The sequence below is a fragment of the Ictidomys tridecemlineatus genome, chromosome 9 (genome assembly GCF_052094955.1).
Source record: "Ictidomys tridecemlineatus isolate mIctTri1 chromosome 9, mIctTri1.hap1, whole genome shotgun sequence".
NCBI lineage: Eukaryota > Metazoa > Chordata > Mammalia > Rodentia > Sciuridae > Ictidomys > Ictidomys tridecemlineatus.
In genome coordinates this window covers 9832183-9847108 of record NC_135485.1, presented here as the reverse complement: position 1 = coordinate 9847108, position 14926 = coordinate 9832183, and the positions used below count along the sequence as shown (strand labels likewise).

Below are 14926 nucleotides of genomic sequence, written 5' to 3'. Positions count from 1 at the left end.
GTAGCTGTGGTGCTAAGGGATAGGCTTGGATCAGAGCTGGGGAGGGGAATAGCATGGGGTTGGCTTAGGTCCATGGCACATGGGGCTTTCCAGTGCAAAGGGGTCTGTCCTTCTGGGATTGGCTTAGGGTTATGGTACCATGGGGTAGGTCCCTAATGGGGGCAAGGGAGTTCAGGTAAGAGGAAATACAGGAAAGCAGAAACTTATCTCAGAAGATGGCGGTTAACATTTAAGATGGCTGCCCAGATGCTAACTCAAGACCAGCACCTGGGAAGTGCAGTTCCCTGTCTACTTCACTGCACCTCCTTTCTCCCTCTGGACCTTCCCTCTGTTTCTGTGGCTTCATGGGGGAGTGCAGGGAAGGGGGCATTTGCCTTTTCTTCTGTTTGAAATGACCTTGGCCTGCCTCTCTCTTCATTTGTTCTGAATACTTTCAGTTCTTTGTGACTGATGCCAAATGCCAAGGCCTCTTGAAGAGCCCCTCACTCTATGGGATAGTTAGTTTCTACTTCATTCCTTCTGTCCATGCACCTTGCTTACACCCACCACCTCACAAGCTCTGGGCTAGACACAAAGATGCCTAGGACGCATACTTTGCCATGTGATCTCCTGAGGAGACACCGGCTCCCCTGTGCCCTTGCAGCATGGATGCTTTCCTTTATCACAGCATGTACTACCTACCTTATTTATTCACCCACTTGGTCATTCCTATTTTTAAATTTATTTGCCGAGTATGAATTAAGCCTGGCTGTCCATGTGCCCAGTATTCCACTAAGCCCTGCAGATACAATGGTGAATAACTGGGTTTGCCGAAGGATAAATGATAAATGTTAATCAATGGGTCAAACAAGCCTGCATGGTTCTAACCTGGGCAGAGTATGAAGAACTTCACGGAACTGGGAGGTTTTACAAATGGGCCATTTGATCCAGTCGGTATGATTGGGGGAAGAAGTTAGTTGAAATGATCACTTCGAGACAGCTGGGTGAGCCCCTTCAGGAGAGAGTGGCAGCGCTTGCACAAACCCAGCGGCAGCAGAGCAAATGAAGAATCTGTAGATGGAGAGAATTTGGACGGGGCAAGAGCATCGAAGGAAACAGCACAGTAGAGGGTAATGTGTTGTTGCGATTGCAAATGCTCGTGGGATCGTTTATGGGTTGTCATTTATGCTCACAGCAGTGGGAAGACATTAAAAGGTTTTAAGCAGAGTGTCATAATGATTGGGTTAGAAATCCAAAAGTCTGTGCTGCCTGCCTGGTGGAGAATGGGCTGGAGGAGGACGAAGACAGTGTGGGAGATGGGAAGCTGTTTTCAGTTCACTAATGAGAAGAGGACCCAGGACTAAGGTATGGGGGTGGAGAGAAGGATTTACCTAAAGCAATCTGGGGGTAGGGGGAAGACCCAGCAATCCTTGGCTATTTGTTTGTATGTAGCCAGGGATAATGGAAAAAGATGTGTCAAAGCTGACTTTAGATTTTGATGGATACTTACCCTTTTGGATTTAGAATCTGATGAAAATTATAAACCTCTCTCTGGACACAGGTACACAGACACAGACACACAAACTTTTGCCTATCATTTCTGGAGCTTCTGAAGCCCATTCATGACACAGGTTTTTTTTTTTTTTTATGACCAAATCTCGTTTCTTGCTGTGCCTCTATATTCAATTCTAGGAAACAGTACAGAATCTGGCCCACAGTGCATGATTTTTCAAGGAACAAATGAAAGTGAGAGGAGCTGGAAGGTACCTGGAGGCTTGCGATGGTTCATTCTCGACTCTTTCCATCGCAGTGTGGATGTGGGTCTTACTAGAATAGCTAACACTTGCACGTCTGGGAAGCGAGTGCTCATTAGCTTGCAAGGCAGAATGAGGGGGAGAAGTCCACAAACGGACTCATGAGCCTCCAGGTGGTGAAGAGGAATAAATTTCAAAGTATTAAGGCTCCAAAGACCCAAGATTTGTCTGCAGCAGATGTCTCTCCGTCATGCTAAGTACTTTAGACCGAAGAATAAAACCGTCTGCTTTTATTTGATGTGGGGGAGTGCATCATTTAGAGATGAAGACAGTCTGCCTATGGCTGGGTGGAAAAGTTAATGTCTTGCATCTTGTGATTCATTTTTACCTTGTGGAAGAAACAGAAATGGTAATTGTGTTCATAGACAGAGATTTAGAACAGAATCATGCCTTTGCAGATAAGGCATTTCAGGAAACCAATAAAAGATAAGAGGAGAAGAAAGCAGAGGAGGAAGTTTCAGAAAAAGATTTGCTTCAGATGTGTTAACCCTAGACTGGATTGGCGTTTCTTTCTGTACTTTGACCAGGTTTCAGGTTGTGGGGAGACAGAAACCCTACCCAGAGTCAGCCTCAGTAACTGCCTGGCTTAAACCCCACATAAGCAGGAATTCCTAGGCAGGATCCTAGGCAGATGGTCTGTGGTTCCTCCTAAAGCTACTTGAAAGATGCCCCATTACTGAACAGCTCTGATATAAAAATCCTGTGCCGATGGAGCAGTCCATTTCAGGACCAGCATAAAGACTTGAATTTGCATGACAACTCCAATTACTAATCCTTATTTAATGAGTTGGACTTGTATTTATTGGGCATCTACTATGTGCCAGTCCCTACTAAGGACTAGAGATATAAATCCAGTGTTTAGTCTCAATCCTCATTTTACCTGTACTGTCTGCAGTGCTAGATACAGTTTTCCATTTTTTTTTTCCCTTAAAAATGTTTCTCTGTCACAATCCCCATGTTGCTGTCGGCATTATTAGCCTTTGGCTTTGCTGAAACCGTATTCTCTCTTTACGCCCTTCCCACAGGTTATTCATACCCAATTTTCTCCTCTACTTCTCTATCTTCACTTTTGGAGAGCCCCACAATTTTGTCCTAAATCTCCTTTTTTTCTCCATCTCCCTTTCTGTGCTGGTGGTCACCTCTAGTTTCATGTCTTCAAATGCCACATGCTTATTTTGCTAAACTTTATGTTTCCATTGCCAAAGTGAAACCCATATGACCATTGGCTAGCTTCCATCTCCAGGTGGAGATCCCAAATCCTTCTCAAATGCAACGAATGCAGAAGAAAGCTCTAGATCTGCATAACACCTCCATCTGTCTCCAAAATAAAACTTCGTGCACCCGCCAGTCTTTGTGTCTCTGTAAATGACACTGAGTGAGGGTTTCTTCCCTTCCCTTACTGCTCCTTTTCTAAGTCACAACTCTCCTTGTCAACGTCACCTCCCAAACCCCTCCCCAGACTGCCCAAATTGCTCCCCCCTTTGACCAAGCTGCTCATCTCCCAGATCACTGCTCTTTCTCTTCCTTTAGTTGCCTCCTGCTCATCTGTCAGTGGGGTCCATCATGCTTCTATTCTGTGTGCAGTTCAGTGTGGCCAGGAGGTTACCCCAGCTGTGGACTTACAGGACAATGTGTTTACCAGGGTCATCTGTTTATAAAGGGCCTAAGTGGCCCTTCCCTTAAGATCGTGGGGATGAGAGCACAAAGTGATCATCACGTGGTGGGTACCAGGCCCGAGGAACTCACATCCTAATGACATGATGTGATGTGAACATGGCGGCAGACTCTCTCCGCTCCCACCCACGCCCTGCCAGCCCTGCAGCATTCTCGCAGGGCTGCATTCCTGGCCTCAGACGTAACACTTGTTATGCTGCTTCCACATTTGGCTGCATGCAATAATCACACTCTTCAACCGACTCAGTCTCTCCAGGGTGGGGGATGTCCTCACCCTGCACCAAGCAGTTTCTCAGGGTGGCTTAAGGTAGGCCGTTCTTCTGTCTGACTTCTGCAGTTGATCTGAGGCCATTGTCCTCAAAGCATGAACTGGAGTTGGTCTGAATCAGAGAGTGATGATAAATATGCTAATTGGGCCTCTTGCAGATCGGCTGAGCCATGATCATGTTATGATTAACTCGTCCCTCAGATGATAAGGGCTGCGGGTCTGAAGGGCTAGTTGAGGCTGGAAAAATGATGGGTTTAGGTTGGGGAGATGGTGGTTTCCTCTCCCTGTTGCAGCACTTCCTAGCAGAGTGATTTCTGGCATGTCACTCATTCTTTCTAAGCATCCCTGGAAGGGAAACACTGTGCCTTATAGTTATCTCTGTTTAGTGCTGAGATCATCATAGCTGGCCTTAATAGGTATTATATGCAGACAGGAGTGAAGAGCTGAACCCACGCTGCGCCTCTTGAATGACATGGTACAAGGAGGACACCTGCACAGTATCTTGCATGCAGTAGCTACAACTCTCATCCATTCCCTAGGGACATGGGCTTGTTTGTAACTAACTAGTGGGGGCACAGCATAAGAAGACATGAGGTGCAGAGACCCAGAGGTGATAAACATCCAAACTCCATTCCTATTCCACTCCCTGTAGTCTTCAGCCCATTATCCTGAGGGTCACCAAGCTGCTGATGGTCAGCAGAGGCAAATCACAGAGGAGAGGGGTATGGCTGTCAATGCAGCCAGCATGGGGTTTGGGAGGCCACTCAACAAATACCAGGTCCCTGTCAAGAAGCAGAAGTGGCTGTGTCTGGGAATAGCAGCTGAGCAGGGCCGGGGTGGGGGGCAATGTAGGGGATTAAGCTGGGGATTTGGCCTCCTGGGTTTGAATAATGGAATCCAAACTTTATCACTTGAGATATCATTAGGAAAATAGTGACTCTTGCCTAGACTTAATGCTTTTATCTGTGAGCAAATCACAAAGTACATCCCTATCCACTCCCAGCATTCTTGTGAGAATCAAATGAGGTAACAAGGGCATATGTATTGTTCCTCCTTGGACTATATTGTGAATTGTGATGTGGTTCCCAGACCATCAGCAGCAGCCTTACCTGGGAGTCTGTGAGAAATGCAGACTCTCAGGCCCCATCTCAGATATCTTGAATGACAGACTCATTTAAACCACAACACCCAGGTATCAGATAAAGTTTGAGCTGTAAAGACAAACAATTACTAGAGATTTTTAGTTCTCTAAGCACTTTTTTTTTTTATCCTATGGAGCTGCTCAAGGGAAGGAAACGTGACTTATTTCTCTCCTCTGCAGTTAACCCTAATTGATCATAAGTAATGCTGAATGAATAAATACATTGAGATCTTCACCTGCATCGTCTTGCTTCTCAGCCTTGGTCGGAGTTCTTTACCCAGTGGCTTTCTGCTGTCATAGCAGGGGGCATCACAGTGACTGCAGCTGTCTCACACCCAGCTGATGCCAGCCACAGATGCAGGCATTTAGCCTGTGATTAAGGACACAGTAATCCACTTAATGTGGGTTGTGGGAGATATTTGGCAAGAACCAAGGTATTCAAGGGTTGGATTTTAGCTTCCAAAGATAATGTCTTTCCCAATTATTTAAAGCCCTCAGTAACTTGGATCACACCCAGATAGAAATAAGCCTTCTTCAGACAGAATCCTGTAAATGGGGCGCTTGCTCATTTTTACAGCAGAATCTTGACTCTAATATTTACGTCACAAGACAGGGAGGGGCGGTCCAGCCCAGATCCTACTGGAGCTGAGCCCAACCGAACTTACCACCTATAAAGGAGGAATGCTTTTTGCTTACTCGGTTTTACCACCGACTAACTTAATTAAAGAATTATTCTACCCCATCATTCAACAGGTCCTCTAGAGCCTGGCTAAAGCTTACTGCAGGGAGTACAGGAGCAGCCCCCGTTTGCAGCAAATAATTGCCAGATGGTGAGGATGGAATAAGAATCAGGAAATTACAGTGAGATTTGGGGCAGCGCAGAGAATTAAGAGAGCAAGGCAGGCAAATTTGGAGGGGCAAAGGGGTTGGAGAGAGGCCTCCTGCAAGAAGGGACCAGCAGGCTGATACTTGAAGGGTGAATGGGAGGTAAAGCTGAGATGGGAGTGCACAATAGCTAAGGAAGTGGAGCAGTGTATGATTTGGGCAGCTAGAGCCACCATGTGTGGGCATCTGTGGGTATGCGTGTGGAGTGTGTGGAGAGAGGAGGCCCCGAATGTGAGAAGGGTGGGGCCTCACTGGGTACTGCCAGTCCTCCTAAGACATTTGCACTTTATCTCAGGACCAACTGAGGATGTCCCGAAAGGTCAGGTGTTACTGGGGCCTGATGCACTTTCCCAATCTCCTCCCTAGTGCACTAGAGGGTCCCTTCATTGGTGGAAGGAGATTGGTTTGGCAATTCTGCATGGCAACATGACTCTCGTGTTCCCTGGTTGGAGCTGGAGCTGGGCACCTGCTCCTTCCTTTGCATCTGTTAATGCCCATGACAGAAGCATCCTCAGAGCTGATTTATGTGCTTCTTCAAAGAACAGTCCCATTAGCCCTTCATTTCTGTGGATGCCACATCTGTGGCTTCAACCAACCTGGGATCAAAAATATGCAGCAAAAAGAATTGCATCTCTACTGCATGTGGGCAGATTTTATCTTGCCACAGTAGAACAACTATTTACATAGCACTGACATTGTACTAAGTAGTATAAGTAATCTAGGCATGATTAAAATCATGGGAGGATTTCTATAAAAAATATGAAAATACTATGCCATTTTATATAGGAGATTTGAGTGTCCACAGATTTTGGTATCCTGGGGGATCCAGGAACCAATCCCCCATAGATACAAAGGGATGACGTTATTTCCAAACATATTGTGAACTGTCTGCTGCTGGTGGCTCTGCTTCCAGTCCCTCTGAGGGGAGCCTTCTTCCCTGTGGTCTCTTTCCTTGGGCTTGTCCTGGCTGGTGGGCTAAGTGAGGTGCTGCCTGCTTAGCTCCCCAGCTGAAAACAGCTGTCCACTGGGCCTCTCCAGCAGCGTCCCATCGGCTACACATGGCAACAAGTCTGCTCGTTCGTTCCTGTGTGATCACTTTATGCCTGCTAACGCGCAGGCCTTCCTTTAAGCTCTCACTAATCAAAGGCTTTTGAGAGGCCGTGTGGCGTGGTGATCAGGCCACAGGACTGAGGGTCAGATGCCGGCCTGAACTGTGGCCCCTTCCCGCCCTTGTCGTGGGACCTCAGCGAGGCATCTGAATTGGGGCTTCAGCTTCCAGGGCTATGAAACAAGGGCAATGAGAGCTCCTGCCCTGTCCATTGGCAGCGTGGTGCTGGGATCAAACAAGATGGTGCCTGGGAAAGTGCTTTGTGAAGTCCCATAAAAGACAGGGTTTTCATTAGCACTGTGGGCGCTGCTGGGGCTGCTCCTGGCCTCTTAACCCCTTTCTGGCGCAGAGGCAGGTAGGAGCCAGGAGCTGCATATTTCTCTCCTTCCACAGCTAATCACTGCTTCCTGTCTGAGCCTTTCAAATTAGGCTTCATTTTATTCCTACGCTCAGTCACTTAATGGCCAACCCAATTAGAGCCCATTCGCCCAAATGTAAACATTATTTTAATCCATAATTGTGGAGACCAAATAATTCCAAATAATTTTTGGTGACACAGCCCACTTTGAAATGCTTTTTTTTTTTTTTTTTTTCCGGTGGACCTGTGGAAGGCAAACATGCCCAATTTGCTCCCCTTGTATGTATGTAATTATCTGCTGGAGCTTCTTGTTGGCATTTTCTGAAATGTTAATGGAACAAGGCATTAAATTCCAGTTCATTTGAATTCCTGTTGGAAAAAAAAAAGTTTCCCAGGGCATCTTTTAAAATAGGTAGGTAGATAGATAAAGAGGAAGAGCAAGTTACTGTCAGCTCTTCAAATAACTGTCCTCTAGAACTGAAAACACTGGCCTGGTGGCACAAAGGGCAGGTGACAGGTTTAAAGCATTGTCATGAAAGTGGAATTTAGAGATTTTCAAACGCTCAGAGTACTTTATCCTTGAGAAGGATCCTCACCACCCTTCTTCCAGTCTGTGGTACCTGGTGAGAATTCCTTTCCTGGAGACAGCAGACTGTGTTAGGATCCCAGGCGTCACATCTGTGCTGCTTTAAAGATCCTTCAGGAAAGATGGTCATATCCTCCTGCAGCCTCCCTGGGCCTCCTCCCACCACCTACAGATGACGCTTCTTTCTCTTTGCTTCCTAGGAGCACCCATTTTTTTTTTTAACTCATTATCCTCCTTTTATTGGACTTTCTTGGTTTCCTTGTTTGAGAAAAAGATCCCCTCCCCGCAATGTTCCATGAGCTCTCCAAGGACAGGGACCAGGCCTCATTCACTTTGGCACATCTCTGACTATTTCTAGCCAGAAAATCATTAGAGGCAACAGTCTCCCGACGCACCTGTCTGATTTCCCTTTGCCCATCTCTGTTGCAATGGCCAGGGAGTCTGGGATGTGAGTCAGATCATCTTTCCCTGCTCAGCACCTTCTGAAGGCTTTTCCTGTCTCAGAGTCAGTCCAGACTCCTCACCCTAGGAGCCCTTTACCACCCTGACCCCACCAGCTCTGGCCACAGTCCCCTCACAGCTCAGGTTCAGCCACCAGGGAACCACTGTGTCTGTCTGCATGGATCCTACCATCTCACACGACATCAGCCTCCGATGCACTTGCTGTGCTGGGTACTTAATAATTACTCTCTGAATCACCAACAAACCTCACGCTGCCTGTGCCATAGTTGTTATTATCATTCCCTTTTACAGATGAGAAAACTGAGACTTGAAAAAGAAAGAAAATTTGCTCCAGGCCAAAGAGTTACAGGCAGTGAAAGGGCAATAAACAGGCCTTGGGACTCCAGAGCCTGAGGTTTTTGTCAGCCATGTTATGTTGAAGAAGAAGAAGGTGTGTTTTTCTCACCGACAGTGCTTAGGTCCAGCTCAGAAGATGGGATGACACCTGAACTTATAAAAAAGTGTCTTCTGAATGCCCATCCAATGCCGGTGCTCTGAGAAGCTCAAGCAGCACTGTTAGTTGCAGGATCCCAAGAAGGTTGCACTAGACAGGTGCAGTTTTAATTAAATTCTAGAGGATAAAGTGGATAGGCACAGGTGGAGAGAGAAGAAAAGGCTGCTCTGAGCAAGGGAAAAATCACCAGAGCACGTCTGGGAGAAGAGAAGGCCCAGGCATATCTGTGTGTAGGGAAAAGGGAAGGATACTTTAGTCCAAAGCAGAGAATCTCTGGAGTGTTGTGGATGTAGGGAAAGGGATAGAAAGATGAGGCCAGTTCCCAAAGGCTCCCCAAAGCCAGGCTGAGGAGCAGGATGACATCCCAGGGACAGTCTCAAAGATGCTGATGACATTTCAGCAGAGAGGTAGTCTGATTCCAGCGTTCCTTGGGAAAAAAATAATTCAGCGAGGGCTGAACAGGGAAAGGAGGTAAATCTGGAACATCCAGTAAATAAACTTTTGCAACAGTCCTGATACAAGACCAAAGAAGTTGCTGTGCAACCATAAAGCTAAAGACCCGCCCCACAGCATTTCAATCCACCTGCAACTGTAATTTCCTCTTTAATGGCACTGATGATCTTACTGTTATTGGTGTCTGGGGACCACAGAGGCATTTTAGAGAACCCCCCCCTACCCCCACACAGCCATTGGCAATGTGTAGCACTTAGAGAGCTCTTGGCCCTGGCCCTGGCCCTGGCCCTTTAGCCCTGGTAGAATGGGTGACTCGCTGCAGTTTCTGGGTGATTATCACATTTGTCATGCCACGTGACCCGTTCATCTGATCCATCCAACCAAATGGGAGTTTTAGCATAGAGCTATTCTTCCACGATACCAGCATGCCTACCATGTGCCAAGTGCTGTGGGTGACACTGGGGTCACAGCTTGTTCATCTCCACCCTCCTGATGAGACAATCAAGTGAGGTTGCCATTAATCACTGCTTCCGCCTTTGGGAAACTCTGCGTGTGTATTAAATACCTCACTTAAAAGCAAGGCGAGAGACAGGGATGGCTGAGCATCCGGACCAGGTCTATGTGAGTCAGTTCACATAATAGCCCTAGAAGATCCCTCTCAGGGCTGATTCGAACTTCACCTGACCTTTGTGTCTTGCACAGAAACTCAACCTGTTCAAAACAAGCCAGAGGCCTTCATGACCCTTAGCCACAAAAAAAAGGAATTAGAACATTCGATGTGAGGATTCAAATAAAGGAGACCTTAGTCAAAGCACAAAGCAAACACTATGGAGGACTTAATGGAACCCAGTCAAAATCAGAGAAAACTTATTGTTTAGCATTCATTCAATCATTCACTTATTCTGAATTTTAGAATCACCCACTTACTATGTGTTTACCTGACTGTTGAACAAATTTTAAGCTCTTTTTGGGGAGAGAAAGCATCTTGTCTATCACCCTGCTGTCAGGGCTACTATGGAGCATGGTGACTAAATGTCCAGCACAGGACACTCAGTTGAATGAGAGGGGTTGGAAGCCAGCCTCTGTTCTGCTGACTGGAGGAACAGTCAGGATGAACAGGGACTTCTTCCAATTAGGACAAAGGTGCTCTCTGTTTGATCAGCTGTGCAACTGAGAAACTGTATGCACGTTTTTGATTGGTCGTCTTGAAGCGGGAATTTGCTAATGAGCACAAGTGTGCTCTTTGTGCTCGGAGTGGATATATGTATTATGGGACCATCACAATCACATTCGAGCACTGATTTTTTTCTAGGTAACATTTATTGGGCACTGACTGTGTGCAAGGTGTGGTGTTCAGTTGGTTCCAGTAATGCCCCATTACACAAAAATGAAGAGGGCAAAACTCTCCAGTCCTATAGGGAAATAGTCATATGAGTAAGCAACTTCCGTTTAGTCAAAATAAAGACCTGTGCTCAGAGAGAGCCACCTCCTGCAGTCTGGGTAGGGACAGGAGGCTTCCAGGAAGTGATGTCTGGATAGGTTGTGCAGGAGGAGAAGGGTTTGGATGGGAGTAGAAGTGTGGGAATGTCATGGTCCAACCCAAGACCAGAGAAGTGAGTGGACGTGGCAGTGGGGGAATGTCAAGTGATGTAGGCCTGCTAGATAACAGAATTCCTAACTTTTAGTGTGCCTCTTCTCTGGGAAGTCTTCCTGAATGCTTAGTGGGGAGACCTAACCTCTTCCTAGCTGCCTGTTCTCTGCTTCTGTGATGGGATTTGCCACCTGACACTGCAGACGTCTGTAATGTTGCATTTCTGTGATTGGCTGGAGGCTTATCAAGACCAGAGAGTTTTCATCTTCTTCATCTTTGTTTCCTTAGTAGGGCTTGGAATACAGTAGGTGCTGAATGCACGCTCACATCTGGAGAAGGTGACCCTCCCTCCATACCCATTACCTTTAGGAAAACTCTAACATCTTTACATGGTTATTTTTTGCTTAATCATATGAGCATGTTTGCATGTGTGCATACATGTGTATTATGGATATAATGGAAGATTTCACATCAAACTTTTCAGATTTCTTTTAGGGAATGGGATGAGCAGTAATCAGATGGACACTGTTTGAGGACTGTTGTGTATTACTGACCAAGTTGTGTACTACACAATTCTACGGGACCAATCTTTCAGAAAAGTCTGCCCTTCATAATCCCAAGAATAATGACAACAGAGATATCATGAGACTTTAAGTGATTTCTACTTTCTTTTCAGAGTTTTTCTATATTTCTTCTGCCCTGAGTGGATGGGTAAGATTTGTCTACTAAAAATTGTTAAAACTGTCAAAAATTAAAATCATGTACAGTTTGAGAAATACTGAAATGCATAAAGAAGAAAATAAATAACTCACATTTTATCAACCAGAGAAAACTACAATTATCATTTTACCTCATAGTTTGGTTTCTAAATTTCTAATTTTTAAAATAATTTTTGTTCTTTGCATAATTTTGGATAATAGAGTATGAAGAAGAAAATAAGTCATGTCTAACTCAGCACTCAGAGATGAACTGTTAACACTTTGTGCATGTTCTTCCAGACTTTTTTCTATATTATTTACAATCACAGCTCTCATTTGGTGCTTAATTTAAGCCAGGCAATGTGCTAGGTACTTGCCAGACATTATCTCATTTAATTCCCATGTCAGCTTCATCTCACAGAAGAGGCAAACCCAAAGGTTCAAGCACTTAGATGAGCTGCTCATCAAACTTGTTCCCTGGCTCCAAAGCTGCCACTCTTAATGATCGCACTGTACTCCTCAAGGTCCCGTGTATGGTTGTTTGGGCACACACAAAGGTTTGCATCCACACAGACACACCGGCTGTGATTACGCCATATCCTCCATTTTGTCATTTTTTAAACTTTATATCAATATATTAATATAATAACACCCCTTTCCACTGTAGAAACGGGGCAGAATACTTCCCACTGCTTGGCAGTCATTTCTGGATTTTGTGGGACTTTGATGTCATGCAAAAACACTGTGAGAAAATGGTTTGGCAAACTTTTTTTTTTTCCAAGTTAAATTTTAAGTAAATTGATCTTAAATGTTGACTCTTCAGCCTTTGCTCTCAGGCTTTCCAGGCCTCCCGCATGCCCAGGTCTCACGATCTCCCCAAAGGGGCTTCTCTCTGCCCCTTTTCTCATCTACCTCTGCCTCCTCCTCTTGACGGGAGGAGGATAAGCTGGGCACAGTGGCCTCACTTGTCCTCAGAAGCTGTTGGAGGAAGCCCACTGCCCGGTGGCTAGATGCTAGGACACACCTCACACAGTCTCAGCCCCTGGTGCTGCTCACATCGTGTGTGTGATGTGAGCAGCACCAGGGGCTGAGAAGCCATCTTCCAGATCAGAAACCTAATGGGTAGGTTAAGCAATCTGGATAGTAATGGGTCTCTAGCCAGGGTTACAGTGAGAATTGAGGACAGAGAGCGCCCAACTTTCAATGGAAATGAAACTGCTCACATCCAGGTCAGGACAGGTCACGGCAGATGTCTTAGCTCCAATGTGCTAATTCTGTGCACTGTGAATTTCCAAGGGACCCAGGGTCTGTATTGCTTCCCACACTGACTTAACTGAGAACTCACTCGGGTGGGGGTAGCTTTGTCTGGAGTGCTCTGCAGTTCACCGTTTGAGACATGCCAGTCTATGAGTCTTCTGCATCATGTTAATTGGACAACTTAATTTCATAAATAAGTAAGTGATTTCTGACTATTCAAAGCATAGGATCTTCCTAGAAACACAGAATCTGCCTGCCTCCCCATCTCCAGATCCACAGATTCGAAATGTGCTTTTTTTCATGTATTCCAAGGACACACACAGGCACCTCTCTCCAAGACAGATGCAGGACATAAAAGGTGTTAATAAATGGAAGTCACTATCCACATCTTATTCACTCTCACTCCGTGTGCTTCCTGAATGCACTGAAGGTAATGCACAGTGAGTGCAGGAAATAGCAAATGAATTTGAATCTGGTGCTTTCTCTGTCTGGAGGCCAATGGAACGTGGGCTCTGTGGGCAGCGTATTGCAGTGTGGGCTTAACGAGGACCCCAAACAACCGGGAGCCCCAGGTTCCTCCTAGGTCCTTGCTCTTTTCCTTTTTAGGAGAGGGTTCAGTCCCCTCTCATGGCCACAGTTGGAACCTGAGCAACATGCAGCCACATCCCATTAGCTAATAGCGCTGGGCCGCAAGGCCCCTGGAGAGCAGCTTCAGCGGGGACACACACAGCTCAAGTCCCTCTAATGGCCCAGTCAGCTGTCAGGGCTGTAAACACATTTCTTCCCATTCAGTGCCGTTTGGCCCTCTCTGTGACCTCTCACGGCTCGGGACCCTGGCCACGTGGCCCAGATGGCATAATCTGTCAGGCCAAAGCAGGTGACAGTTAGACTTGCTGTTAGGTAATCAGTGACTATAATTAGCCAGGGTGGAAGTGATAATGGGACCAACTGCAGGGCTGGGGGAAGGGAAGGGACGGGCTTGGGGGAAGCTCTGGAGGAGGAGAGGGGCTGGCTTCCTCCCTCCCTTTCACCCTCCCCTTCCCTTTCTCTCGCTCTAACATTATGTTGTCTAGCACGTGGAGTGTGCATGGACTGGGGCTTCATCCTCAATGAGGAAGGTCAGGGCTGAGCACTGGTAATTCAGTAAGTGAGCTGTTTGGCAGCTGACCAAATTTATTTCAGGAGCTCTTTGAGAAGCTTGTGGTTGGGTTTTTATAATTAGTTGGCTACAAGGACCTTGTGGGAGCAAAGATGGGGGAGTGTTCTAGGGGTTTAGACTTGATTCTTGGGGGTCAGACATACTGGCACTCACATCCTGGGCTATCATTCTCCCTGTGCCTCTGATAGCAGTGTATCCAAACCCACTTCCTGGGCACACTGCTGGGGTCAAGTACATACCACCGTCGATACTGCCCCAAAGATACCTGACTGAAACTAGGTGCTTCTGAGAGCATCACTTTCCCCCTTCTTGAGAAGTATGATGCTGTACATGAGATCACTACAACAGAACCAGGCGCCCAAGACATCGCCCAGCACAGGTCTCACTGAGGATAGAAGGAACTGGGTTATGTTCATTAAGGAGGACAACAAGTGAAGTTGGCTTTGTTTGTGAGTTATATCAGGAGGAGAGGGTTTCCTTCCTTTGCTGAATCAAAGTGCAAGAGATGGGAAGGGCAAGCAAGCAGTAAACTCTGAAGCTTGTGTGTGTGCTGCCATGCTAGTCATTGCTAGCCGTCCCAAATACAGTGCACCGTGGGGACTCTCTGGGAACGTTTTGAAAGCTTCTGCACTTTTAGTGAGTTGGAAGTCTAAATGAAAACTTCTGTACTTGTATAATATCCTCCCTGGTCCCCAGAACCATTTATTGAATTCTTTTATTTCTACATGTCTACATGTATGTGTTTGTGTTCATGTATGGATCTATTCATTCCTTAAGAGGAAAGGAGATTTTTTTAAAAAAAACAACAACAACAGCAACACCTATAATGCCAGAAATAATCACTTAGCAATTTGGTAAATGGTACCTTTTTCCAGATCCATTTAGACTCAGATACTCTTTTTATTCAGAATGGGTCATATTTGTTTACTTGGAACATAACTTCCCTCCACTTAGTATGTAAAATTTTATTGTATATCAGTAGATATATTTCTATAACATT

At 46.0% G+C, this 14926-nt stretch overlaps 1 long non-coding RNA gene across 2 annotated transcripts in view; it reads left to right on the top strand.

Annotated features, from left to right (window-relative positions):
• Positions 1–361: 361 nt before the first annotated feature.
• LOC144366618 (uncharacterized) overlaps positions 362–14926 on the top strand; it is a 33183-nt gene continuing 18618 nt past the window's right edge. Inside the window, exon 1 of one of the 2 annotated variants that reach the window (XR_013425702.1) lies at positions 362–1109. This is a non-coding gene — a long non-coding RNA (uncharacterized LOC144366618). The other variant, XR_013425703.1, reaches the window with a different exon arrangement.